This window comes from Pipistrellus hanaki (genome assembly GCF_964339955.1).
Source record: "Pipistrellus hanaki genome assembly, chromosome: X".
In the NCBI taxonomy this organism is placed as follows: Eukaryota; Metazoa; Chordata; class Mammalia; order Chiroptera; family Vespertilionidae; genus Pipistrellus; species Pipistrellus hanaki.
This window is the reverse complement of record NC_140524.1, coordinates 69,589,388-69,617,296: the sequence shown is the minus strand read 5'-3', so window position 1 is coordinate 69,617,296 and position 27,909 is coordinate 69,589,388. Positions and strand designations below refer to the sequence as shown.

At 39.6% G+C, this 27,909-nt stretch overlaps 1 protein-coding gene across 5 annotated transcripts in view; it reads right to left on the bottom strand.

Annotated features, from left to right (window-relative positions):
* Positions 1-27,909, bottom strand: part of EDA (ectodysplasin A) — a 480,683-nt gene that overhangs the window by 365,564 nt on the left and 87,210 nt on the right. The gene's annotated exons all lie outside the window — the stretch shown is intronic.

Here is a 27,909-nt window from a genome sequence, read left to right as displayed (position 1 = left end):
CATCAATTGATTTTGTTAAATAGGTTCCACATGTAATTGAGATCATGTGATACTTGTCTTTCTCTGACTATCTTTTGCACTTAGCATGATATCTCCAGGTCCCTCCATGCTGCTTTAAAGGGTAAGAGATTCTTCTTTTTTACTGCTGCATAGTATTCCATGGTGTAAATCAGGGGTCTTCAAACTACGGCCCGCGGGCCACATGCGGCCCGCAGAGGAGTCTGATCCGGCCCGCCAGGTTTTTTGGGCAGTGAGCGCAGCCAAGGTGTTACAGTAGGAATTAGTAGTTCATATAGTCCAGCCCTCCAGCTCTCTGAGGGACCGTAATCTGGCCCCCACTTTAAAAAGTTTGAGGACCCCTGAATGTACCACAGCTTTTTATCCACTCATCTACTGATGGGTACTTGGGCTGGTACCCATTACAAGTAACTATTGTAAATTATGCTGCTATGAACATAGAGGTGCATACATTCTATCTGATAGGTGTTTTGAGTTTCTTAGGATATATTCCTAGAAGTGGAAACACTGGGTCAAATGGCAGTTCCATATTAATTTTTTTTTAGGAAACTCCATACTGTTTTCCATAATGGCTGAACCAGTCTGCATTCCACCAGCAGTGTACTACTTTTCCCTTTTCTCTACATCACAACCAGCACTTGACATTTGATGACTTGTCCCTGGTAGCCATTCTGAAAGGTGTGAAGTAACATCTAATTATGTTTTTAATTTGTATATCTCTGATGATCAGTGACTTTGAGCATTTATTCATGTCTCTTGGCCCTCTGTATGCCCACTTTGGAGAAGTATCTATTTAGGTTCTTTGTACATTTTTAAAATGGATTGTTTGAATTCCTTTTGTTAACTTGGAAGAGTTCCTTATATACATTGGATATTAACTATTTATCAGATGTAGCATTGCCAAATACATTTTCCCATACAGTGGACTCTCCTTTCATTTTGTTGATGGTTTCTTTTGCCTTGTGGAAGCTTTTTATTTTGATGTAGTCCCATTTGTTTATTTTCTCCTTAGTTTCCTTTGCCTCAGGAGATGTATCTGTAAACATATTGCTACTACAGATGTCTGAGATTTTGGTTCCTATGGTTTCTTCTAGCATTTTTATGGTTTCACAACTTACATTTCAGTCAATTTTGAGTTTATTGTTGTGTATGGTGTAATTTGGTGGTCTGGTTCATTTTTTGCATGTATCTGTGCACTTTTATCAGCATCATTTATTGAAGAGACTTTCTTGACTCCATTGTATGCTCTGGCCTCCTTTGTAAAAAAATTAATTGATTATAATGGCTTAGGTAGGTTTCTGGGGTCTCTGTTCCACTCCATTTATCTACATGCCTGTTTTTGTGCCAGTACCAGGCTGTTTTGATTATGGTGTTTTTGTAGCATAAATTTAAATCTGTTATTGTAATTCCTCCAACATTGTTTTTCTTTCTCACAATTGCTGTGGCTATTTGGGGTATTATTTTATTGCCTGTAAATTTTGGGAGTTTTTCTTCTAGCTCCATGAAATATGCTGTTGGTATTTTAATAGGGATCGACTTCAATGTGTAGATTTTCTTGGGTAGTATGGATATTTTTTTTCCTTTTTATTAAGGTACTAGAGGCCTGTTGCACGATATTCGTGCAATAGGCCCCTGGCTTCCCTTCCAGCAGTTTAGGAGCCAGCAAGTCCCAGCTCTCCACCCCAGCCACTGTGAGCCAGCAAGTCCCCTCTCCTTGAACACCCAGGGGGCAGGCATGTCCAGCTCCCGGGCCTCCTAGAGCCGGCAAGTACTTGCTTGTGTATGGGGCACCACTCTAGTAGCTTCCTCTGCCATCCTCCTTCCCCTTATAGCAGGCTTCACACCGCTCTGCATGTGCATATACAAATTAACCTCCACCTTTTTTGGGTTAATTTGAAAACTCACTCTGATTGGCTATGGTCATGGTGAAGTGATGGTTAATTTGCATGTTTCTCTTTTATTAGGTAAGATTATATGAATACACTAGAGGTCCAGTGCATGAAATTTGTACATGGGGTGGAGGGTGGGGGTCCCTCAGCCCAGCATACACCCTCTCCAATCTGGGACTCATTGATGGATGTTCAATTGCCCCTCTAGATCTGCTCCCACAGGGAGCGGGTCTACACGGGCAGTAGGACAACCCTCTCAATCCAGGACTGCTGTCTCCCAACTGCTTGCCTACCTGCCTTCCTGACTGACCCCAACCGCTTCTGCCTGCCAGCCTGATCACTCCCTAACCACTCTCATGCTAGCTTGATTGATGTCTAACTGCTCCACTGCCAGCTTGTTTGACCTCAACTTCCCTCCTCTGCCAGCCTGGTCACCCCTAACTGCCCTCCCCTGCAGGGTTGATTGCCTCCAACTGCCCTCCCCTGCAGGGTTGATTGCCTCCAACTGCCACCCCCTGCAGGCCTGGTCCCTCTCAACTGCCCTCCCTTGCAGGCCTGGTGCCTCCCAACTACCCTCCCCTGCTGGCCATCTTGTGGAGGCCCTCATGGGGGCAGGAATTTAACCACATGGGGGCAGCCATCTTGTTTGTTGGAGTGATGGTTAATTTGCATATTACTATTTTTATTTAGGATTAAGATATAGGCCTGGTACATGGATGGGGGCCAACTGGCTTGCCCTGAAGGGTGTCCCAGATCAGGGTAGGGGTTCCCTTGGGGCATGGGGTGGCATGGGCGAGGGACCTGTGGTGGTTTTCAGACCTACTATGACCCCCCAGCAACCCAAGAGGAGGCCCTGATATCTGGAATTTATTTAAATTCTACAATTGAAACTTTGTAGCCTGGAGTAGAGCCAAGCCCCCTGCTCGCTCCTTGGCTGCCGCCACTTCTGTTTGGATTTGTTTACCTTCTATAATTGAAACTTTGTAGCCTTCAATGGAGGCTTACGCCCCAGGGCTGCAGAAGCTTGGCTGCCTCTATTGTCTGGGAAACTGGCAGCCTCTCTAGTGCTCTCTGTGGCAGCAGCCATCGTGGTTGGGGCTAATTTGCATGCTTGCTCTGATTGGCTGGCAGGCGGGGCCGGTGGGCATACCTTGTGGGTGTAGCAGAGTGATGGTTAATTTGAATATTATTCTTTTATTACCTAGGATATCTTACCATTGCCCCTCCATCCCACTCCCATACATGCCCTCACCCTCCAATGATTTTCATTGGTTGTTCTTTTATGCATGCATTCAAATCCTTCGGTTGATCTCTTATGTCCCCGACCTCTCCCTAACCTTGCCACTGTAATTTGACAGTCTTTTAGATGCTTTACTGCCTCTGTATCTATCTTTTTGTTCATCAGATTAAAATGTACTTTATTATCCATAAATGAGTGAGATTATGTGATATTTTTCTTTAATTGACTGGCTTATTTCACTTGGCATAATGTAATCTAATTCCATCCAGGTTGCTGCAAATGGTAAGAATTCCTTCTTTTTATGGCAGTATAGTATTCCATTGGGTAGATGTATCATAATTTTCTGATCTCGTCATCTGCTCATGGGAACCGAGGCTGTTTCAAATCTTAGCTATTGTAAATTGTGCTGCTATGAACATAGGGGTGCATATATCCTTTATGATTGATGTTTCTAGTTTATTAGGTTTCGCTATTCTATTTCATTGATCTATATCTCTGTTGTTGTGCCAGTACAAGGCTGTTTAGAGAACAGGGGCTTTGCAATACAGCTTGAAATCTGGTATTGAGATCCCACCTACTTTATTCTTCTTTCTCAGGATTGCTATTAGGGGTCTTTTTTTTTTTATTCCAGGTCAATTTTTGGAGAGTTCTTTCTAGATCTGTGAAATATGCCATTGGTATTTTAATGGGGAGTGCATTGAATCTATATATTGCTTTGGGTAGTATGGACAATTTAATGATGTTGATTCTACCAATCCATAAACATGGTATGTTCTTCCATCTGATTATGTCTTCCTCTATCCCTTTTTTCAGTGTCCTCTAGTTTTCTGCGTATAGGTGTTCTACCTCCTTGGTTAAGTTTATTCCTAGGTATCTCAATTTTTTTGGTGCGATGGTAAATAGGATTGCTTTCTTAGTCTCACTTTCTGTAACTTCACAATTGGTGTGTAGAAATGCCATAGATTTCTTGGGGATAATTTTGTATCCTGTGACATTGCTGAATTCATTTATTAAGTTTATTAGATTTTGATGGAGTTTTTCGTGTTTTTTTTTTATGTACAATATATGTCATCTGCAAAAAAGGACAGCTTTACTTCTTCTTTTCCAATTTGTATGCCTTTTATTTCTTCTTCTTGTCTGATCTCAATGGCTAATACTTCCAGTACTATGTCAAATAGTAGTGGTGAGAGTGGGCATCCCTGTCCTGTTACTATTCTTAGGGGAAATGAATTTAGTTTTTGCCCATTGAGTATGATGTTAGCTGTGGGTTTATCATATATAGCTTTTATTATGTTGAGGTATGATCATTCTATTCCCACTTTGTTGAGCATTTTTATCAAGAAAAGGTGTTGTATTTTGTCAAATGCTTTTTCTGCATGAATTGATATGACTATGTAATTTTTATCTCTCAATTTGTTTATGTGTTGTATCACCATTATTGATTTGCAGATATTGTACTATCCTTGCATTTCTGGGATAAATCCTACTTGGTCATGGTATATGATCTTTCTGATATACTGCTGGATCTGCTTTGTTAGAATTTTATTGGGCATTTTGGCATCTATGTTCATGAGGAATATTGGCCTGTAATACTCTTTAATTATGTTTTCTTTATCTGGTTTTGGTATTAGGATGATGCTGACTTCATAGAAGGACCTTGGAAGTGATCCTTCCTCTAAGATTTTTTGGAATAGTCTGAGGAGAAGTTTTAGTTCTTCCTTGAATGTTTGGTAAAACTCTCACTGCTGGTGGGAATGCAGACTGGTGCAACCACTGTGTAGAACAGTGTGGAGTTTCCTCAAAAAACTGAAAATGGAACTCCCATTTGACCCAGTAATCCCACTCCTAGGAATATATCCCAAGAAACTAGAAACACCAATCAGAAAGGATATATGCACCCCTATGTTCATAGCAGCACAATCTACAATAGCCAGAATTTGGAAACAGCCTAGGTGCCCATCAGCAGATAATTGGATCAAAAAACTATGGTACATCTATACAATGGAATACTATGCTGCCATAAAAAAGAAGGAATTCTCATCATTTGCAACAACCTGGATGAAATTGGAGAGCATCATGCTGAGTGAAATAAGCCAATCAATGAAAGAGAAATACCACATGACCTCACTCATTTATGGATAATAAAGAACATTATAAACTGATGAACCAAAAGATAGATATAGAGACAGTAAAGCAACAAGCAGACTGTCAAATTACAGTGGGGAGGGGAGGGAGATCTGGGGGAGATAATAGATCAACCGAAGGACTTCTATACATGCATATAAGTACAACCAATTGACATAAAACTCTGGGGAGGGATGGTATGTATAGGAGGGAGGGAGGGGGGCAAAAATAAATAAATAAATAAATAAATAAATAAATAAATAAATAAATAAAATCTATCTTGTTAAAACTCTAAAAAACAAAACAAAACAAAAAAAAACTCTCTAGTAAAGCCATCTGGCCCCTGGCTTTGGTTTGCCAGAAGGTTTTGATGACTACTTCAATTTCTTCCATAGTTACTGACCTATTGAGCTTTTTAGATTCTTCCTGATGGAGTTTTGGTAGGTTATATTTTTCTAGGAATATGTCTATTTCCTGCAGGTTGTCCACTTTTTTGCAGTAGAGTTGTTCATAATATTTTTTAGCAATCCTTTGTATTTTGGTGGGGCATGTTATTATTTTATCTCTTTTTTTATGGCTAGTCAAATGCAGTAGTGAGAAGGTATTTCACCTTTTCATTTCTGATTTTGTTTATTTGGGTCCTCTCTCTTTACTTCTTGGTGAGCCTGGCTAGAGGTTCATCAATCTTGTTTATCCTTTCAAAGAAACAGCTTTTGGTTTTGTTGATCTTTTGTATTGTTTCTTTGGTCTCTATGTTGTTTATCTCCACTCAGATCTTTATTATTTCCTTCCTTGTAATGCACTGGGCTATTCTTATTGCTCTCTTTCTAATTCTTTGAATTGTAGGGTTAGGTAATTCTTGTTTTTTTATAGTAGGCTTGTAGAGCTATGAACTTCCCTCTCAATACTGCTTTCATTGTGTCACATAGATTTTGGATTGTTTTGTTTTCATAGTCTTTTATTGCCATGATGTTTTTTTATTTCTTTCTTAATTCTCTCTAGTAACCCAGTCATTGTTTACTAGCATGCTGTTTAGTCTCCATGTATTTTATTTATTTGGATTGTTTTTATTGTAGTTGATTTCCAGTTTAATGCCACTCTTATCTTAGAAGATGCTTGATATGACTTCTATCTTCTTTAATTTGAAGAGACTCTGCCTATGTCCCAACATACAGTCTATCTTTGAAAATGACCCATGTGCACTTGAGAAGAATGTATATTCTGTGGCTTTGGAGTGAAATGTTTGAAGAGGTGAATTAATTCCATCTGGTCTAGTGAGTCATTTAGGATTTATGTTTCTTTGCTGATTTTTAGTTTAGAATATTTGTCCAATGGTGACAGTGGGGTATTGAAGTCTCCTACTATGATTGTATTATTGTCAATCTCTCCTTTGATATCTTCCAGGAGGTGTTTTTTTTTTATGTATTTGGGTGCTCCTTTATTGGGTGCATATATGTTTAACAGAGTTATTTCTTCTTGTTGGATTGCTCCCTTTAGTATTATGAATTGGCCTTCCTTATCTCTTGTTATATCCTTCAATTTGAGATCTAATTTGTCAGATATAATTATTGATACCCCAGGTTTTTTCATTTCCATTCGCCTGGAAAACCTTTTTCCATCCCTTCACCCTCAGTCTGTGTGTGCCTTTTCTTTCTGAAATGGGTTTCTTGTAAACAGCACATATATGGGTCTTGTTTTCTTATCCAATTCCTTACCCTATGTGTTTTGATTGGGGCATTTAATCCATTTACATTTAAAATTATTATTGATAGTTACTTATTTGTCGCCATTTTTATTGTTTACCCCTATGTTGCTTCTTCACTTCCTATTTCTTTTTTTTTTTTTTTTTTTTTTTTTACTGTAGACCCGTTAGCATTTCTTGCATTGCTCATTTGATCGTAATAAATTCCCTTAGTCCTTTTTAGTCTGTGAAGATCCTGATTTCACCTTCAATTTTGATTGATAGCCTTGCTGGGTACAGTATTCTTGGATTCAGACCCTTCCTTTGCATGATTTTGCATATTTCATTCAATTCCCTCCTGGCGTGATGAGTTGCTGTTGAGAAATCAGTTGCTAGTCTGATGGGGGTTCTTATGTATGTAACTTTCTTTCTTTCTCTGGCTGCTTTTAAGATTCTTACTTTGTTGTTGGTGTTTGCCAATTTCATTATAATGTGCCTTGGCTTCAGTCTTTTGGGTTTCATTTTGCTTGGCAATCTGTGAGCTTCTTGGATATGTGTGGGGGGTTTTCTTGCCAATATCAAGGAAATTTTCTGTCATTTTTTTCCAACAGGTTTTCTATTCCTTGCTCAGTTTCCTTCCCTTCTGGCACCCCTATTATTTAGACGTTGTTTTGTTTCATGTTGTCCTAAAGTTCCCTTAGGCTCTCCTTCTGCTTTTTTTTTTTTTTTTCTAGATGCTACTCTACTTGTGTATTTTTTCTCATCTTGTCTTCTAGCTCACTGATGCAGTCCTCTGCTTCTTCTAGTCTACTCTTGATGCTTTGTATTGAGTTCTTTACAGCAGCAATGTCATTTTTCATTTCTTCTTGGTTCTTCTTTATTACCTCTTGGTTTTTACTCATATTGTCGAATTTGTCTTCCATTCTTTTCAACAACCTTATGACCATTCTTTCTCTGATGGGTTGCTTGCCTCAATTTTGTTTACTTCGTTTTTTGGTGATGCCTGCTTTTTTTCATATGTGGACTGTTTCTTTGTCTCCCCATGGTCTCTCTTCTCCAGATGTCTGGTTATGTAGTTCTCTCTCTCCTTATCCCAGGCCAAATCTGACCCTTCCTTGGTGGAGTGCAGAGCTCCCCTGAATCCGTGTGTAGGTGCCAATTGGGAACAGGTGCTCTGGGGCTTCACGATATTCGGTGGCTAATGCAGCTTTAGATTTTTCAGGCTTCCAATAAGATCCACTCTCTCCTTGAATATGGTGCTATCTCTGCGTCTGAGCCCATGCTCTGGGAGGGGACCCAGCAGCAGTGGGGGCTGCCTCATCAGGGGAATCCTGTCCAGCAGTCCCTCACTTCTATTGGAGTCTAGCTGTCCCCTAACTTGCCAACAAACACTCCCCACACGGCCCTCAGCTGCTCTTTCTTCCCACTCCGGGACAAGGCTCAGAACACGTCTGTCTATTCTGCCACCGTTTTCTGAATCATCATGGACATTTTAATGATGTTGATTCTACCAATCCATGAACACGGTATATTTTTCCACTTGTTGATATCTTCTTATTTCTCTTTTTTCAATGTCCTGCACTCTTCTGAGTTCAGGTCTTTTGCCTTCTTGGCTATATTTATTCCTAGATATATTAATTTTTTTGTTGCAATGGTAAATGGGATTGTTTGAATCATTTCTGTTTCTGAGAATTCATTATTGGTGTATAAGAAAGCCATTGATTTTGGGGTGTTGATTTTGTATCCTGCTACATTGCCAAATTCATTTATTAAATCTAGTAGTTTTTTTGGTGGAGTATTTAGGGTTTTCTACCTACAATATCATGTCATCTGCAAATAATGAGAGTTTTACTTCCTTCTTTCCAATTTGGATGTCTTTTATTTCTTATTCTTGTCTGATCACTGTGGCTAGGAGTTCCAGTACTATGTTGAATAAGAGTGGTAAAAGTGGAAAAAACCCAGGTTCTTTTATAAATTGTATATTGCTGCCTGCCCCAGTCAGAATCTCTGGAGTTCAGGCCCAGAGATGTGCATCATTAAAGTTCTTCAGTTGATTGTGATACACTACCAGGTTTGAGAACATTTAGATCATTCACTGACCCCATCCCCACAAGAATTTTGTATTATAGTATAGCAAAAGAAATTACCAATTTATTTCTAAAATTTATTTCTTTTTAAAAAATAAAATATACTATACCATGTGTTTGTATATTAAGTGTTTTATGCACACTTTGTAATGTATTGATATCCCTTGCATAATGATTGCATATACTATGTTTATATCTATTTTATAGGATTTGGAGAATAATTTTTAACTACTTTAAATGATTTGAGATTTATAGTTCCTACATATTTGCTTTAATGCCACATTATTGATTATATCTATGATTTATTTGATGCTGAGTATTTGGTCAGAAAAACAAACCCCAGTTATAATATTGCTCTTATGGGAAAACATAAACCATTTTATGATGCAGTTCCCAGAAACACCTCGGTGGTGAAAATCAGAGCCTACCTATACAAGTGTAGCTCACTTTTCACAAAAGGTATGTTCCTGAAAAGTGGTATAAACTAAATTTCTATCAGTCAATAAATTTAACATATATCAAAGACCCACTTAAGCTAAAGAAACTCTTTAATAAAAAATACTTCTCAAAAATTAAAGCTTACCCTTATTTTATTTGCTCTAAAATTTAAATTTAATACATGGTATGCTATTAGAGCAGGGCACACTAATATTTCAGTAGAAGCTAGTACAGTACAGTAATAAAGTACAGTACTGCAGATGATATACTTCGGAGTAAAAAAAGTAATAACTGTCCCTAGCCAGTTTGGTTCAGTGGTGAGAACATCCATCAGCCTGTGGACTGAAGGGGGGCAGGTTCCATTCCAGTCCAGGACACATACCTTCACCGCAGACTAGATCCAAGGGGCCATGTGCAGGAAGCAACCAATTGATATGTCTCTCTCACACCATGTTTTTCTCTCTGTCTACCCCCCTCCCTTCCACTCTCTCTGAAAATCAATGGAGAAAATATCCTCAGGTGAGGATTAACAACAACAAAAAAGGTAATCACTGGAGCTCCCATCCAAGATATCTTTGCTCACACAAAGTTCCAATGAGTGACTGAAAATAGCAGGTGTGAGGATCCCATTTTTCAGAAAGAGAAATGCAAGCACAGGTTGTAACTGGTGAGGACTTCTGAACTGCAGACAGGTAAACTAAATACTACAACCAACTTAATAATCCAAAGTCATTTGCACTCAAGAACAATGCTACTCAAAGTAGCCATTTCCTAGTGCAGAAGAAAGATGAAGTCAGAAAAGTCATGCAAAAGTACTTTGTAAACTGTAAAGTACTATGCAAATATAGGAGGCAAAGTTCTTAGTTGAGAATGAAGATGGAAATAGATCTGAAGAGAAAGTATGAAAAAATCTAGAAAAGGGAGGGAAGGAATAGATAGGGAGGACAGCAGCATTAGAGGTCTAACTTGAGTTTTGTCATCAAGAACCAGTGAAACTGATACTGTTGTAATTAACCTGTTATTAATAACAGGAAAGGAGCAAAGGGGGAAGCCAGCCATTATAGGTAGCTTCACCAGTAAGCTACAACTTTACACTCTCAAGGGGTCCAGCAAAGGTAATATAGACAGATACATATCCAGTAAAGTTGCAGGGGGAGGGCACTAGGTAAGGTGTTTGGTGTCTATCACACCTAAGGACTGAGATGGTTGGCCAGAATAGGCATGGCCACTTCATGTTCACATAAGACTTGGGGTATTTAATTCCCCTAACAAAGGAATTTGTGCTCTTGGGTCCTCTAACTGCCCTTGGGACTCTTGTTGCTTAGCACGCACACTCTTGCATTTTTCTGTATGGCCCACAACCATGCAGACCAGCCCACACAATGGACTAATAGACTGTAACTAACCTGATGCTAAACTGGACTCAGCTACAATATGGAACAGAAACTCTAAACAGTGGCTCTGATTTTAACTTTACTGAAGGGATAAAATTCCATGCAAATAAAGCTCTCTACCATATCTCATCCTCCTGTGTGGGCCACTGGAAATGCTTACTCCAGTGATATCCCAAGAACCCCCCTTTCACCAAGACCCAGACAGTGTGGTCACATAGTTTCTTCCAGCCTCTTTTGCTGCATGGGTACAAACACCAAGCAGGCAGAAAGTTACCAAGATTGTGATTTTTTCCAAATGAATAAAAGAAGTGAAAGAAGGCAAAGGAGTTAAAGGTATATCCATGCCAGGGGCTGAATTACAATGGTGGCAGTGGAAAAATAGAAAATGAAAAAACTGTGAGATTTCAAGATCAGATTGATAGGATTTAACTAAGATGGATGAAAGGCTCAAAAATGTGTGAACACCAGTTTTAGGCAATAGTATTTGAATGCTTGCGCACAGAGTACTGAGCAGGTGGGATTTTAGAGGTCAGTTATAGTCCTAGATTTCTTCAAGTAGTGCTGAGTTACCTGAGATGTGCAGACAAGACCTAGCAAACAATGGGCTAGGGAAATTAGGAGAGGAAGGCGAAGATAAGTTTGCCTAAATTGGCAACAGGTTTAATGATGGGCATGGAGGTCAATGGACAATGGAATTATTAGATTATCACCTAGTGTTGGTGGGATGACGGTACAGAATGGGCTCCTAGGACAAGATGAGTGATGAAGACTGAAATCATGAGACAGGAGAAGTATTTTGTTGTAGGATTATACTTATCTGCTCTCACCCCGTCTTACCTTCTGCAGCATAATTTAAATCATAAAGTAATATATATATATATATATATATATATATATATATATATATATATATATATATATATATTCTAATGATATAAATAATGCTGGAGAACCTTCTTAAGCTATACCACACACAAATATATACAACTGGAATGAATGAATTAAGACACATGGTGAAAGTATATGGTAAAAAGTCCTACCAATTTATCCAAAAGTTAGCACTAAAGGTAGATATTCTCATGCTAATAAGTTCAGAATAGAAGAAAGACAAAACTGGAGGTCTGAAGACCTGGCTCCTAGTCCAAGTTGTATAATTTGAGCTTCATCGCCTATAAAAGTAGGTAATGACACCCTCCCTACACAGTCATAGGTCATAGGAATGAATATAAGATTCATGAGGGGAGAGAACTTAATTGTTCTGTTTGCTAGTATATCTCTAGTACTTAGCTTGACATATAGCAGAAGCTTATGAATATTTAAGTGAATGAGTATAGAAAAGTGGTTTTATATATAAGAGTTCTACACAAGTATCAAGTATGGACTTACTCCTTAAAATGATTATATGAAATAAAAGCTGTTTCTGATTATAGCAATATGAAATGCTCTAACATTTTGATGAACATATTTAAGCAATATATCTTATTTCTTCCTAATGAAATAGTTATGAACTAGCAGTAGCTCAACAGTTGGAAAGTTTAAGCAGTTAATTCTAAAATTATTTCCTGGACTAGCTTGTGGAGGCCAGAAGCAAAAGGTCAAAGACAAGAATGATGAACTTTTTGAACGGTGAAGCTACTTTCTACTGGGAATGTTTAAGCTGGAAGCCTGCTAAAAAAGGCAAGATTAAAGTCTGTATAGTCACATATGAAATATATTAAGAAGTTTAAATTTTTTTTTTTTTGCTACACCGAAAATATGTCCCTACTGTCCCTAAGAATACCTTTACTTTTTCTACTTGCCCTTATCCCTAGTCAGTACCACATATTATGATTTTGTTAGAGGCAGGAATAGAATATTGGGGACTAGCTATAATTATAAGAAATATTAATCATGCTCATTGCATTTTTCTGTATGTCCCACAACCATGCAGACCAGCCCACACAATGGACTAATAGACTGTAACTAACCTGATGCTAAACTGGACTCAGCTATTTTGTTCTGATTAAATAAAGTACATTCTAACCTGGCTGGGAGATGTTTGAAGAACCTGGGAGCTAACCTGGAAATGTGATGCATCATCCTCATCCAAGAGCTCCCTATTATGGAAAGATTAACAACCTTGTTGTAGAAACCAGAGGGGCCATCCCTTTGCAAACCTACAACCCAAATTGCTATTCAGGACTTGGGAGCCAACTTTGGACCTGGAAATCTGTAACCATTATACCCATTCTTATTTCCTTTTCCTACTTCCCCAGTGATCATTGTCCTTGTATCCCATATAAACAGATGGCTTAGGAGGGTGTGTGCAGAGCAGATTCTCCTGGATGATCTGCTGCTTTCCCATACTGCCTGCGGTATTGGAATAAACACTCATATATGATTCAACTCTCTCTGCTGAATTGGCTCAAGTAGTAACAGGCAGCCTGGGCCCATTTGTTGCCTGGTTTCAATTTCTGTCTTCTCTGGTACATCAGCCTTTTACATTTATAGTTATATATTTTGTTTAATTTAAAATTTTTTAATCCTCCACCTGAAGACATGCTTAAAGGTGAGAGGGGGGAGAAGAGAGAAGAGGGAAAATGGGGGAGAGGAAGAAGGAAAGAGGGGGGTAGGAAGGGATGGAGGGAGGGAGGGAGAGGGAGAGGGAGAGGGAGAGGGAGAGGGAGAGAAGGAGAGGAGGGGAGGGGGGAAAGGAGGAGAGGGGGGAAGGGAGGGGAAGGGGGAGAGGGGGAGAGAGGGAGAGAGGGGGAGAGGGAGAGAGGGGGAGAGGGGGAGGGAGGGGGAGAGAGGGAGAGAGGGAGAGAGGGGGAGAGGGAGAGGGAGAGGGAGAGAGGGGAAGAGGGGGAGAGGGGGAGAGAGAGGGAGAGGGAGAGAGGGAGAGCGAGAGGGAGAGAGGTGGAGAGAGAGAAGGAGAGGGAGAGAGGGAGAGGGAGAGAGGGGGAGGGGGAGAGGGAGGGGGAGAGAGAGATGGAGAGGGAGAGGGAGAGAGAGGGAGAGGGAGAGAGAGAGGGGGAGAGGGAGAGAGGGGGAGAGGGGGAAAGAGGGGGGGAGAGGGAGAGAGGAAGAGAGGGGGAAAGAGGGAGAGGGAAAGAGGGAGAGGGAGAGGGAGAGGGAGAGAGGGAGAGAGGGAGAAGGAGGGAGAGGGAGAGAGGGAGAGAGGGGGAGAGGGAGAGGGAGAGGGAGAGAGGGAGAGAGAGGGAGAGGGAGAGGGAGAGAGAGAGAGGGAGAGAGGGAGAGGGAGAGAGGGAGAGAGGGGGAGAAGGGGAAAGAGGGAGAGGGAAAGAGGGAGAGGGAAAGAGGGAGAGGGAGAGGGAGAGAGGGGGAGAGGCAGAGAGGGAGAGAGGGAGAAGGAGGGAGAGGGAGAGAGGGAGGAGGAGGGAGAGGTGGAGAGGAAGAGAGGGGAAGGGGGGAGAGGGAGAGAGGGAGAGGGAGAGAAGGAGATGGAGAGAAGGAGGGAGGGAGGGAGGGAGGGAGGGAAAAGGGGAGCGGTGGAAGGGGAGGGAGAGAGGGAGGGAGAGAGGGAAAGAGAGAGAGAGGTAGAAGGAGAGAGGGAGAGGGAGAGGGAAAGGGAGACGGAGAGAGAGAGAGAGATATCTATGTGAGAAACATTGATCGATTGCCTTCCATATGTGCAACCCACATATGTGTTCTGACTGCAAATCAAACCAGTAACCTTTCATTGCACAGGACAAGGCTCAACCAACTGAGTCACTCTGGCCAGGCTAACTTTAATCAACTTTATATTTATATTTAATTTAAATATTCTTTACCGTATAGTGAATATGCTATATTATCTGTTAGGGGCAAAAATAGAATATTAGGGACTAGTTATGGCTATGGAAAATATTAATCATGCTCTGTTAAACATAATTGCCTTGTATTGGTTAAAGAAAGGACATTCTGACCGGGCTGAAAGTTGTATGCCTCCAGGATTTGGGAGCCAACTTTGGACCTGGGAATCAACCTTGGAACCATCCTCATTTAAAATCTGCCTATCATCATGGAAAGATTAACATAACAACCTTGTTGCCCAAACAATGGAGTCCCACCCCAGCCTCCTACTTCCCCATGCCTATAATCCCAACTTCCCCATCTAATCTTTGTTCTACCCTATATAAGCAGCTGACATACAGGGAGCTCCAGAGCAGATTTTTGTGGATGACTTGCTGTTCTCCCATACTGCCTACATTATTGGAATAAAAGCTCATTTATGATTCAACCCCGTCTTTGCTTAATTGGCTCAAATAGTGACAGGCAGCACAGACCCATTGATTGTCTAGTTACATAAACACTCAAATTCTTTGTTGAATGAATAAATGGAAGAACTTTATCTAAACACCAAAGTATTGAGCCTGCCACTTTCACATCTCCTCTTGTCTTCTTTGCCCTCCTATCCAGCATATTTAATGACCTATCATTATGATCTTTTCAGTTCAGTTAGCTCGTCTGACAAATCCTTGATCCTGGATAAATGCAACCATTTACTTACTCTAAATTTGCACCTGAGCAGCTGAATCTTACAACCTTGCTGATGGGTTGCACTTAAAGTCATAATCACAGACCTCAAACAAATACTAAATGCTGTCTGTTTGAAATCCACTACATTTCCCTATTAACCTTAGTTTTCAGGAAATTTATTTTAAATGTTTTTCTCTCAAACCTTTCTTACCACTCTCCTCTACCCACTACCCTGATGATCTTGCCCCACATAGTACTACATTGAGAAGGGTACAATCAGAGATGAACACTCCTCTTTCCACCAAAAAATGTTTCAGCTGATCTGTATCTGCAAACATTTTGTCCTCTTTTCTCCTATTACAATAGATGAACTTATCTTCTCCACCTCATAGGCCAACCCTTCCACTTGTACTATTTCTGTCCCCACACTACGGGTCCTTCATCATCAGTCTCTCCTCCATAGATTATCCTCAGACATTTATATAAAAAATTCCAAACTCCTAGTCCCTGCCAACCTCCCCTTCAATCAACACTAGGCTTTAGTCACACTGGAATCCCCTTGTACCTTGAACATGCCAAACTTCCCTGTCTTAGAACAGAATCCAAACTCTGCTGTTGACTTTGGCCAGAAAGACATGGGTCCTCCTGCCTTTACAAACTCATCTTGCATAACTTTTGGCAATTTACTACATTCCAGTCATACAACATTCATTTTAGTTTCTACAACATTACAAGATCTTCCTTGCTTCACAACCTTCACACAATCTTTCTCAGTACTAGGTGTGGGACACCCCAATTCCCTTCTCATTCTACATCTCTCCTCTTAAAGAGGCCTTCTCTATTCATTCTAATTAAAGCTAGCCCTCCCTTCATGTTATTCTCTCACAGCACACTTCATAGCCCTTTGTAAACACATATTTTCTTATATATTGGCTGTCTTTGCCATTAGACTATAATGGCATCAGGGCCTGGACACTCTATTTTGTATGCTGTCATATACCCCGTGTCTAATTACACTATACCTTTCATAAACTATGAGTAGCTTAATAATATCTTTCAGAGTGTGGACAAAACTGGGTCACATACTAAACTTAACAAGCTCAAGGGAGGCCTGTGTGGTCTTATAAACTCAGAGACCTAAAGTAACCACATAGGATGATCTGAAAATAAAACTTTCTAACAGCAGTTCATGGCCTATAGTCATGTCCTAGACTGGCATCTTTCCTGATAAAAGTCAATCTTTCCTTTAATTGAGCCTTTCTACAGTCTTTTTGCATCTACAATAACATACCTTTGGAATGTCAAAGTAACTTCCGTTTTTCTGGACCCCCTCCAGGTACAACCACACCAGAACACAGCCTTAAATCTCCTTATTGTTACTGTTAAGGGCTAATTGGTCACTGTTAACTATCCTGTACCCATCCATGTAAAAGAAGTATGTGCTTATCATTTTATTTTTTGTCCAATCCCAGATGTTTCCCTGCTTTATGTTCTTCTGCCTCCCTAATCTATTACCAAGGGATTTCATGTAACCACCTAACTTTCCTCTTTCGGTTGTAGTGTATCAAGTGAAGTGCAAAACTGCCATTCTCTACAGCATTTTCTCAGTTCTTTTGAGATCTTGCTTCTGGCAATTGTCCTCAGTTTGGCTCAGGTAAACTTCACAATTCTCTACAGATTTGAGCATTTCTTATGTTGATAGAAGGAAGAATGAACAAATGCCCATCATTTCCTTTTGATCTTCCTAATATCCTATGAAATAAGACTTTATTAGCCTATCCTATAGGTCAAGAGTCACACAGTAAGTAGTAGAACCCAAGTCTTCTTATTCCAAATCCAACATTATTTTATACTACCTCGCCAGGGAATGTTCTTTGTTGTTATGAACACAAATACTATAATAAATTAATTGAGTCACATTTCCAATAAAGATGTGGCAAATTCAACTACAGCTCTTCTGTTGAAAGAATTTCTGAGAAAAGTACTACCTCTTTCCTCACCATCAGAAAAAAAGACTATATTTCACATTCTACGAGGAGACCAAGGAAACAGGTTAGGGCAGTGGTCTGCAAACCACAGCTCACAAACCACATGTGGCTCTTTGGCCCCTTGAGTGTTCTAATGCCATTTCTTCAAAATAGACTCAGCCAGGCTGAAAACTGACTTCTGCACATGGACCATGAAGTTTCAATCGCACTATCCGCCCACATATCGTATTTTGTGGAAGAGCCACACTCAAGGGGCCAAAGAGCAGCATTTGGCTAGCAAGCCTGGGTTTGCCAACCACTGGATTAGGGTATTCACTTTGCTTATTTATTTCATAGCATATACTGATATCCTACTGGGAAGCTTGCTATAAGCCAATAAAAGTAAAGAAATAATAGCCATAAGACAGGCCAGCAACCAAAGAAAAGTGTAATAGGAAAACTGAGATAGATAGTTAAGCAGCAGTTTGCAGCCATCTAGAAAATCTAGATTAGTGGTTCCCACCATGGAGCACACACCCCACAGGGGGGCAATTTGGTTTTTAAGGGGGGCAATTACAGAATGAGTTATTAACAGTAAATTTATTGTAATTCTTATGGTTATAGGAGCATCATATACACTATATAAATATATATTGTGATATATATATTTATGCATTTCAGTTCTCTATTATGTTTTGAAACTTTATTTGCTGTTTTTCCATATCACTCCATATTATTATTTTTTAAAAATTTCTTAGTGATTTCCTCAGTACTTCAACTGTCTTTTCTCTTTAATGGATGCCATGTTCTTTGGAAGCTTGTTTAGATCAAGTTAATGGCCTTTTAGGCTTCCACCATGTAAATAGGAGCTCACTTTTTGAATAAGAATTATGTCGGGGGGCGGGGAGCAGGGGGAAAAGAATCAGAATTTTAGAGATGCTTAGGTGGGGCATGGCCAAAAAAAGTTTGGGAACCACTGATCTGGATGCAAAGCAGCTTGCAGCCATCTAGTAAATCCTAACTTCCCTAAACCAGGGACACTTAAAAATAAGTGGTTTGTACTTCTTCTCCCAAACCAGAGGGTAAATAGCTTAAGTCACCCTATTCAGAGAGATAGCAGAAAACCTTATTGCCATTTGGCAACCTCACCCAAGGACAGATGAAACTAACAAAATAAACCTAATTTTGGTATATCAGCATAAAACTAATGAATATTCTATTGATCATCCCCCCAAGACCTCCCCTAAATTCCCAGCCTTTAAAATCCCTTAAAAGACCCAGAGCAAGTGGTTCTACCTCCCAGGAGAACAGCTGTGCCACCCCCACTTTCTTCCTCTTTAATAGGTTTGCATCTCTTAAACTCTAAGGGACCCCAGGAGGCTTGCAACCAGGGCAGCTAAGGGTAGCAGCAATTTGTCCCAGAAAAACCCTGTGAACCTGTCCCCAAGGTCCCTTTTCTCTGACTTAATGAGCGAAAGCAGACCAGCTTAGGTTCATTCCCCAGCCTTCCTTATTTTATATAGTCCCCAGCTTTAATAAACATCCTCTAAAATTCACCTGAACTGGTATCAAATTTTTCCTTCATGAAGTCAAGAACCCACACACTACCAGCTGGCCCTAGGCAGACCCACTCAAGGCCAGGTCCCTTTTCCAGTAACAGCCCTCCTTTATAAATCTGTCAATAAGTAGATTCCCAATATTTAGTCCCTAAATAGATAATACAATTGAATTGTTTATGCGAGTTGATAGAGTTACCATTTTCCTATTGACTCTGACAATTGGACTAAATAGACCAGGTTATAATTTAGTAAGACTCACATTTATATGCACTCAAAATTAACTGAAACCATTTCAGGAACTATCATATGCATTATCTACTATTCCATTTCATAAGAATTCAAATTATGATTAGCTCTTTGCATTGTCATATGCATTTGATACATCTTTATACTAAAAGTAATAGTTATTCATTGTTGAGAGAGCCTTTTATATACTAGGCATTAATTTAGAAATAGGAAATACAACGGTAAAAAGGAATTAGTCCTTGCTTGCACTGAAGTTCATATTCCTTGGCTTCCTCGGGTTATTCACTAGATTATAAATTTTTCACAATAAAATTTTATTGTGACTTAAAATAGAAGTAGAAAGACATTTATTAAGGATATCTACAAATCTGTCAACAATTCCAGGGGTAGGTTCTTTCTACACACCAAGAAATTACCTGTGACAACAGCTGGGTGTCCTACAATTTAAAATTCTAACACTGTCTGCCTAGAATGATGTCAGATCATACATATTAAGGGCTCAATCCTACAGGAATGTTGTCCCCCCATTTCATATTTCAAATCTAAGCCTAGGTTGTCATGTGCACTTCTGACCTACCAGCTATACTAGCTGTACCGGTTAATAATGTGGAATTTGTAATAAAAAAAATAAAAAATAAATAAAAAACATGATAATTTTAAGAGAAACATCAAAAGTGCTTTATTCAAAGAAATTGCTAGCTGCACATTTCCTAAATCTTTCAGGTAATTTATGGATACCATCCCAATAGAACTTTTCTTATTTTGAGGCAAACTATTCAGATACCCAATTTGTTTTGAAGTGCTGCTCAGAAAGTGCATGTGCCATCAATCGGAACAAGTAGTAATCTGAAGGAGCAAGGTCTGGTGAATGTAGCTGGTGGGTTAATACTTCCCAGCCAAGATCTTTTAACATGTCTTTAACTGGTTTGGAAGTGTGTGATGGTGCATCATCATGAAGCAAAATTAATTTTCCGTGTCTTCTGGAACATTCTAGTGGTTTCATGATCAAAGCATGGTTCAAATTGATTATTTGTTGTAGGTATTAATCAGCAATAATGGATTTACCTGGTTTTAGAAGCTCATAATACACCACCCCTTCCTGATCCAACCAAATGCAGAGCACTGTCTTCTTTCTGAAGCCATTTGGCCTTGCAGTCGATGTTGATGGTTGACCTGGATCAACCCAAGATTTTGTGCATTTGGGATTCTCAGAATAAATTCACTTTTCATCACCAGTCACAATTCGATGCAAAAAAGACTTTCTGTCATGCAGTTAAAGCAACATTTTACTGATGACTTTTCAGTTTTCCATTTATCTTTCGTTCAATTGATGTGGAGCCCTTTTGCCTTCCTTTAAAATCTTTCCCATTGCTTGTAATTGTTGGTCTTCAAACTTTTTTGGTTGAACTGGACATTCTTTGTTTTTCACATAAAAATTATCACTTTTAAAGAGTTTAAACCAGCGTCCACAAATATCTTGAGATGGAGCATGTTCACCATAAGCTTCCCAAAGTATATGATAACTTTTTCTTCAAAATAAAGTAATGAATTAAAACTTTCTGCAAGTGCTCTGCTTTTGGCATGAAATTCAACATTTTTAAGCATAAAAATATCTGTGATGTTAACACCTTCAGAAAATTTGACATATGAAGTTATGAAACTTGTCAATACAACAAAATAGCATACATATCAAATCACATATATATAACATATATGTATCTCCATCCATTGAAAAAAATCTGCATTATTAACTGGTACACCCAGTAGATTAGAGGTTCCAACAACCTCCTCAGATCGATTGATTTCCCAGAGTGGCTCACAGAACTCAGAGAAACATTTTACATATTAAATTACCATTTTTTTTCTTTTCTTTTTCTTGTTATTTTTTTTTAAAATCTTTATCTTTATTGTTCAGGATATACCTCAAGAATAACAAAATAGAAGAAAAGATGCATAGAGCACTGAGCTTCCATGCCCTTGTCCATCTGAAAGGCCTCTAAACCCATCCTTTTTAACTTTTTATGGAGGCCTCATTACATACACATGATTGAACCATAAGGGATATTTATTTATACTTTATTATTGAAAGTATTATTTATGCGTGCCTTTTCCCCATTGTGCTCTCACAGCATACCCCTGCCCCCCCCCCCACCTAGCTCCAGACTTCACCCTGCTCCACTGTCTGTGTCCATTTGGTATTATGCTTATATGCATACAAGTTCTTTGGTTGATCTTTTATCCCCACCTCTACCCACCCCACTCCTCACCTTCCTTCCAAGGTTTAATGGTTTGTTTGATGATTCTGTGTCCCTGGATCTGTTTTTGCTCATCAGTTTATGTTGTTCATTATATTCCTCACATGAATGAGATCATGTGATACTTATCTTTCTCTGACTGGCTTATTTCACTAAGCATAATGCTCCCCAGGACCATCCATGCTGTTGGAAATGATGAGTTCTTTTATACAGCAACTTAGTATTCCATTGTATAGATGTACTACTCATCTGCTGATGGGCACTTAGGCTGTTTCCAAATCTTAGCAATTGTAAAATGTGCATGAATGAATATAGGGATGCATATGTTCTTCCTTATTGATGTTTCTGGTTTTTTGGGATAAATTCCTAGGAGTGGGATCGCTTGGTCCAATGGGAGCTCCATTTTTAATTTTTTGAGGAAACTCCCAAATGTTTTCCACAGAGGCTGCACCAAGTCTGCATTCCCACCAGCAGTGCACATCCTTGCCAGCACTTGTCTTTTGTTGATTTGTTGAGGATAGTCATTCTGACAGGTGTGAGATGGTACCGCATTGTTGTTTTGATTTGCATTTCCCTGGTGATTAGTGACTTTGAGCATGCTTTCATATCTCTCTTGGCCTTCTGTATGGCCTCTTTCAAAAAGTGTCTATTTAGATCCTTTACTCATTTTTTGATTGGATTATCTTCCTTTTGTTAAGTTGTATGAGTTCCCGATATATTTTGGAGATTAAACCCTTATCAGAGATAACATTGGCAAATACATTCTTCCATGCAGTGAGTTTTTTTCTTGCTGGTTTCTTTTGCTGTGCAGAAGCTTTTTATTTTGATGTAGTCCCATTGGTTTATTTTCTCCTTCATTTCCATTGTCCTTGGAGATGCATCAGTAAAAATATTACTATGAGGTATATCTAGTATTAGGTCTAGTAATAATTAATGTCGTTTTCTAATACTTTTTTAAATCGAATTTAAACAATACAACAAAATTTAATCAACAATATAGTTGCCGTTGTTTTCTACTACTTGTGCCCAACGCTCAGGAAGCATTTTAATCCCTCTGTTGTAAAATTCTTGTGATTTTGATGCAAAAAATTCGGTCAATACATTTTTGAGGCATTCTTCATTATTAAATTTTTTTCCAAGAAGAAAGTTTTGCAAAGAACGAAACAAATGGTAATCGGAAGGGGCAATATCAGGAGAATATGCAGGTTGAGGGAGAACTTCCCATTCCAACTGGCGCAGCTTTTCAGCAGTGATTCTTGCAGTATGCGGTCGTGCGTTATCGTGGTGAAGAATTACGCCCTTCTGATTAATCAGCGCGGGTTCTTTTTCTCTTAAAGCTTGGGCTAACCTTTCCAATTGGGCACTATACACTGCACTTGTAATGGTTTGGTTAGATGGTAAAAGTTCATAATGAAGAATTCCTTTAAAATTCCACCAAACACACAACATCACTTTTTTCGCATGCAAGTCAGGTTTTGGCGTGGGCTGCGGAGCCTCATTTTTGTCCAACCATTGAGGCCGCCTTTTCAAATTAACATACAGCACCCATTCTTCATGTCCGGTAACAATTTGCTCTAAAAACGGCAAACGGTTTTGACGAGAGAGGAGCAAACTGCAAATTGTGACTCTTTGATTACGGTTGTTGTCGGTCAACTCATGAGGAACCCATTTTCCAAACTTTTGGACTTTGCCAAGTGCACGCAATTGATTGGAAATTGTTTTTTGTGAACAATTTAAAGTTGTCGCAAGCTCTTGTTGGGTAATTTGAGGATTTTGCACCAAAAGAGCTTGAAGAGCTTCTTGATCAAAATTGGACACACGGCCTCGACCACTCTTGTCATCTAACGAAAAATTTCCCTCGCGATATTTCTCAAACCAACGCTGGCATTTTCTGGCGCTAACTGCATCTTGACCAAGAGCACTACAGATGTTTTTTGCAGCCTCACTTGCTTTTCTTCCTAATTGGAACTCGTAAAGCATGCAGTGCCGAATATGCTCTTCATCCGCCATCTTCTTAGCCCTAGTTTTGCAACAAAAACCAAACCAAACACAAACTTTTTCAAGCAAAACTTGTTAATTGCACTTCACACGTTCTGTAGATACCATGTGTTTGAAGGTTATGTCAATACAAGTCAACGCCAAGCAAGATTTTAAACGAATGTTTAAAAACGACATTAATTATTACTAGACCCGATATTTTGCTGCCTGTGGATTCTTCTAAGATTTTTAGTTTCCCATCTTACATTTAAGTCTCTTATCCATTTTCAGTTTATTTTTATGTATGATAAAATTTGGTGGTCAAGTTTTATTTTTTACAAGTATCTGTCCAATTTTCCCAATATAATTTATTTAAGAGACTGTCTTGACTCCATTGTATACTCATGCACACATGGAGTCAAAACAAGCCAGAGGAAAATCATTTGGGGGGAAAAAATGAAAAAGGATCCCAAGTCAAATTTTACAAAAATGTAAAGGTTATTAAGACTACATTATAAAATTTCTAAAAGTACCCCATTATTTAAAGTAAAAAAGGGGGTGACAGTGGGAGAATATCATGTAAGGAAAAATATCCTGAGAATAATTTACATCGAAAAAAATTGTACTTTACAAAATTAACCCTCATTCAAAACGCTAATAGCAAAATACTCATGAAAATACACACATGGTGTCAAAACAAGCCAGAGGAAAATTATTTGGGGGGGTTGGGGGGGGGGAATGAAAAAGAATCCCAGGTCAAATTTAAAGAAAATATCCCTTTATTAACTTTTGGTTGAGAATATGTTTGTTTATTTTCAGAAAACAACTCCCAGACCATCTGGAATCCTGTAACAGAGAGGAATAGACAGAAGTGCTCCAGCCATAAAGAAGAGACACAATTCAGAGATGAAAGATGCTGATGATGCCTCACCATACCAGCAGACAGCAGCTGCGTGTTGCTGAAGGATGCCCAAGACCAAACCAGAGATGGTCGGACCTGCATTATCACCATTTGTCCACCAATCAGATCTGAAATATCATGGGTGACATGTACACAGAAGGAATTATTTGACATTGAAATTGGGCCTCAAAAGAACTGTTGGCCCAGAAAGGAACTCACTACAGACTGATTCATTTGGCCTCTCAGCATAACCATTATGGCTTGTCACAGTTTAGGTTCTTACAAGGGTATTTCTTGGATCACATGATTTCACACATCTAGAGGAAATAATGAACAACATAAACTGATGAACAAAAACAGACCCAGAGAAAGAGAAGCAGCGATCAAACTCTCAAACCTCAGAGGGAAAGTAGGGGAGGGTGGGGGTAAGGGAAAGAGATCAACCAAAGGACTTGTGTGCATGCATATGGGTCTAGCCAGTGGCCATGGACAACAGGAGGGTGGGGGCATATGTAGGGAGGAGTTTGGGATGGTAATGGGGGGATAATGACAATTGTGTCATACCATAATCGATAAAAAAATAAAAATTAAAAGAAAAGAAAAAGAAATATGCTGTTGGTATTTTAATGGGGATTGCAATGAATCTATAGATTGCTTTGGGTATTATGAACATTTTGATGACATTGATTCTACCAATCAGAAAACCCAGTATATTCTACTTGTTTACCATATTTTCCCATGTATAAGATGCTATTTTTTTTTTCTAAAATCATTAGACTGAAATCAAGGAGTTTCTTATACACGGATGCTGGCTGAGGAGAGAGCTGCACAGGTGCATAGTTGCCTATACCTTGTCAAACAGGCTTCCTCTATTCACCAGCCTTATTGTTACTGTTGTCAGCTGATGCCTTAATTGGAGGTTGAGGTGGAGAGTGCACAGATGCAACAGGGACCGGTGTATTCTGAGTTCATAAAGATGTCAAAAAAAAAAAAAGATAAATATCAGTAAGCAACTGTTTTATTTGCAAAATTCTAGCTGAATGTAATCAGCTATGCAAAAGGGCATGGAAATAGAGCTTCAGAGCAGACAATTTGGACCTCCTCCCACTGTGTGTATGATCAGACAGTGGAGAAAACAGGAAGATCTCCTTAACATGCCTAAAGAAGGTCTTAAGAGGAAAACCAGCAAAATTGGCAAACTTGGAGCAGAGACTTAATACATGGATTATGGAGCAGTGCCAGAGTGTCTTATGTGTGTCAACCAAGCTTATTCAAATTGTCAGGCAATAATGTTTGCAAGTGACATTAACATTGTTGATTTTACAGGAAAGACAAAATGGGGCTTCAATTTCATGAGGAGAGAAGGGTGGGCCATGAGAACACAAATAAAAGTTAGCTCAGAAAATGCCACCAGTTTATGAGGGTGATCTCACATATATAGACAGTGACTCAGAAGACAGAAGTGATACAATACAAGTTGAAGAAATTGATATGTCTGGAAGTAATAGTGATGAAGCAGAGAGAAGTGATGCAACGGAGGCTGAATAGATTAATATGCTGTATAATATCATAATACTGGTATGTAAATACTGGTATCCTAAATAATAAAGAGGTAATAGCTAATTAGACCAAACAGCAGAACGACCATCTGGACATCCTTCCAGACATCCACCATCTGGATGACCTTCAGGATGAAGCCAGGACTACGAGGGCCAGCTGGGGCTGCAAGGGCCAAGCCCATTGCACGAATTTCATGCATTGGGCCTCTAGTTACTAAATAAAAATGTCTAGGTCGAACAGAAGTGGTGAAAGTGCACATCCCTGTCTTATTCTTGTTCTTAAGGGAAATGGTTTTAGTTTTTGCTCATTCAATATGATGTTAGCTGTAGGTTTATCATATAAGGCTTTTATTATGTAGATGTATGATCTTTCTATTACCACTTTGCTGTTTTTATCAAGAAAGGCTTTTGGATTTTGTTGAATGCTTTTTGTGCATCAATTTATATGATTATGTTATTTTTATATCTCAATTTGTTTATGTGATGTATCTCCTTTATTGATTTGCAGATATTATACCAGCTTTACATCCCTGGAATAAATCCCATTTCGTCATGGTGTTGTTGTTTTTTTTTTATCTCTATGTCATTTATTTCTGCTCTGATCTTTATTATTTCCTTCCTTCTGCTTACTCTAGGCTATTCTTATTGCTCTCTTTCTAATTCTTTAAGTTATAGGGCTATATAATCTGTTACCAGTTTTTCTTTCTTTCTTTTTTTTTTTTCTTTTTTTTTTTTTTTTGAGGTAGACTGGTAGTGCTATGAACTTATCTTTGCATAACTTTGTATACTTCATTCCATTCCCTTTTGGCCTGATGTGTTTCTGTTGAAAAATCATTTGATAATATAATAGGAGAACCCTTATAGGTAAGTCTCTGTCTCTCTTGCAGTCCTTAAGATTCTTTTTGTCATTAACGTTTATCATTGTAACTATGGTGTGTCTTGGTGTAGGTCTTTTTGTATTCATCTTGTTTGGGCCTCTCTGTGCTTATGACTGTTTTCTTCCCCAAATCAAGGAAATTTTCTGTCATTACTTTTTCAAATAGGTTTTCTAATCCTTGTTCCTCTTCTTGTCCTTCTGGCACTCCTATTGTATGGATGTTACTTAATTTCATATTGTCCCAAAGCTCCTTTAAGCTCTCGTTTAGCTTTCTAATTATTTTCTCCAATTGCTATTCATATTGGATAGAGGCCTGGTGCATGAAATTCATGCAAGGGGGGAGGGAGTGGTGGTGTCCCTCAGCCCAGCCTGCACCCTCTCCAATCTGGGACTCCTCGAGGGATGTCCAACTGGCAGTTGGACAGTCCTCTCACAAACCCGGACTGCTGGCTCCGAACTACTCACCAGCCTGCCTTCCTGATTGCCCCTAACCACTTCTGCCTGCCAGCCTGATCACCCCCTAACCACTCCCATGCCAGTCTAATACCTAACTGCTCTGCTGCCAGCCTGTTTACCCCCAACTTCCCTCCTCTGCCGGCCTGGTCACCCCTAACTGCTCTCCCCTGCCAGGCTGATCACCCCCAACTGCCCACCCTTGCTTGCCTGATCATCCACAACTGCCCTCCCTTGCAGGTCTGGTCCCTCCCAACTGCCCTCCCCTGCTGGCCATCTTGTGGTGGCATCTTATGTCCACATGGGGACAGGATCTTTGACCACATGGGGGAAGCCATATTGTGTGTTGGAGTGATGGTCAATCTTCACATTACTCATTTATTAGATAGGATAGAGGCCTGGTGCGTGGGTGGGGACTAGCTTATTTGCCCTCAAGGTTGTCCCAGATCAGGGTGGGGGTTCCCTTGAGTCATGGGATGGCCTGGGCAAGGGGCCTGTGGTGGTAAGCAGAGGCCCTGGTATCTGGAATTTATTTACCTTCTACAATTAAAACTTTGTAGCCTTGAGTGGAGGCTTAGGCCGGCAAGGGCAGGTGGAAAGCTTGGCTTCTTCCATTGCCTGGGAAACCCAAGCCTCCCTCCTGCTCTCTGTGTCCGCAGCCATCTTGGTAGGTTTAATTTGCATGCTTGCTCTGATTGGCTGGTGGGTGTGGCTGGTGGGTGTGGCTTGTAGGTGTAGCAGAGGTATGACCAATCTGCATATTACTCTTTTATTAGATAAGATGTT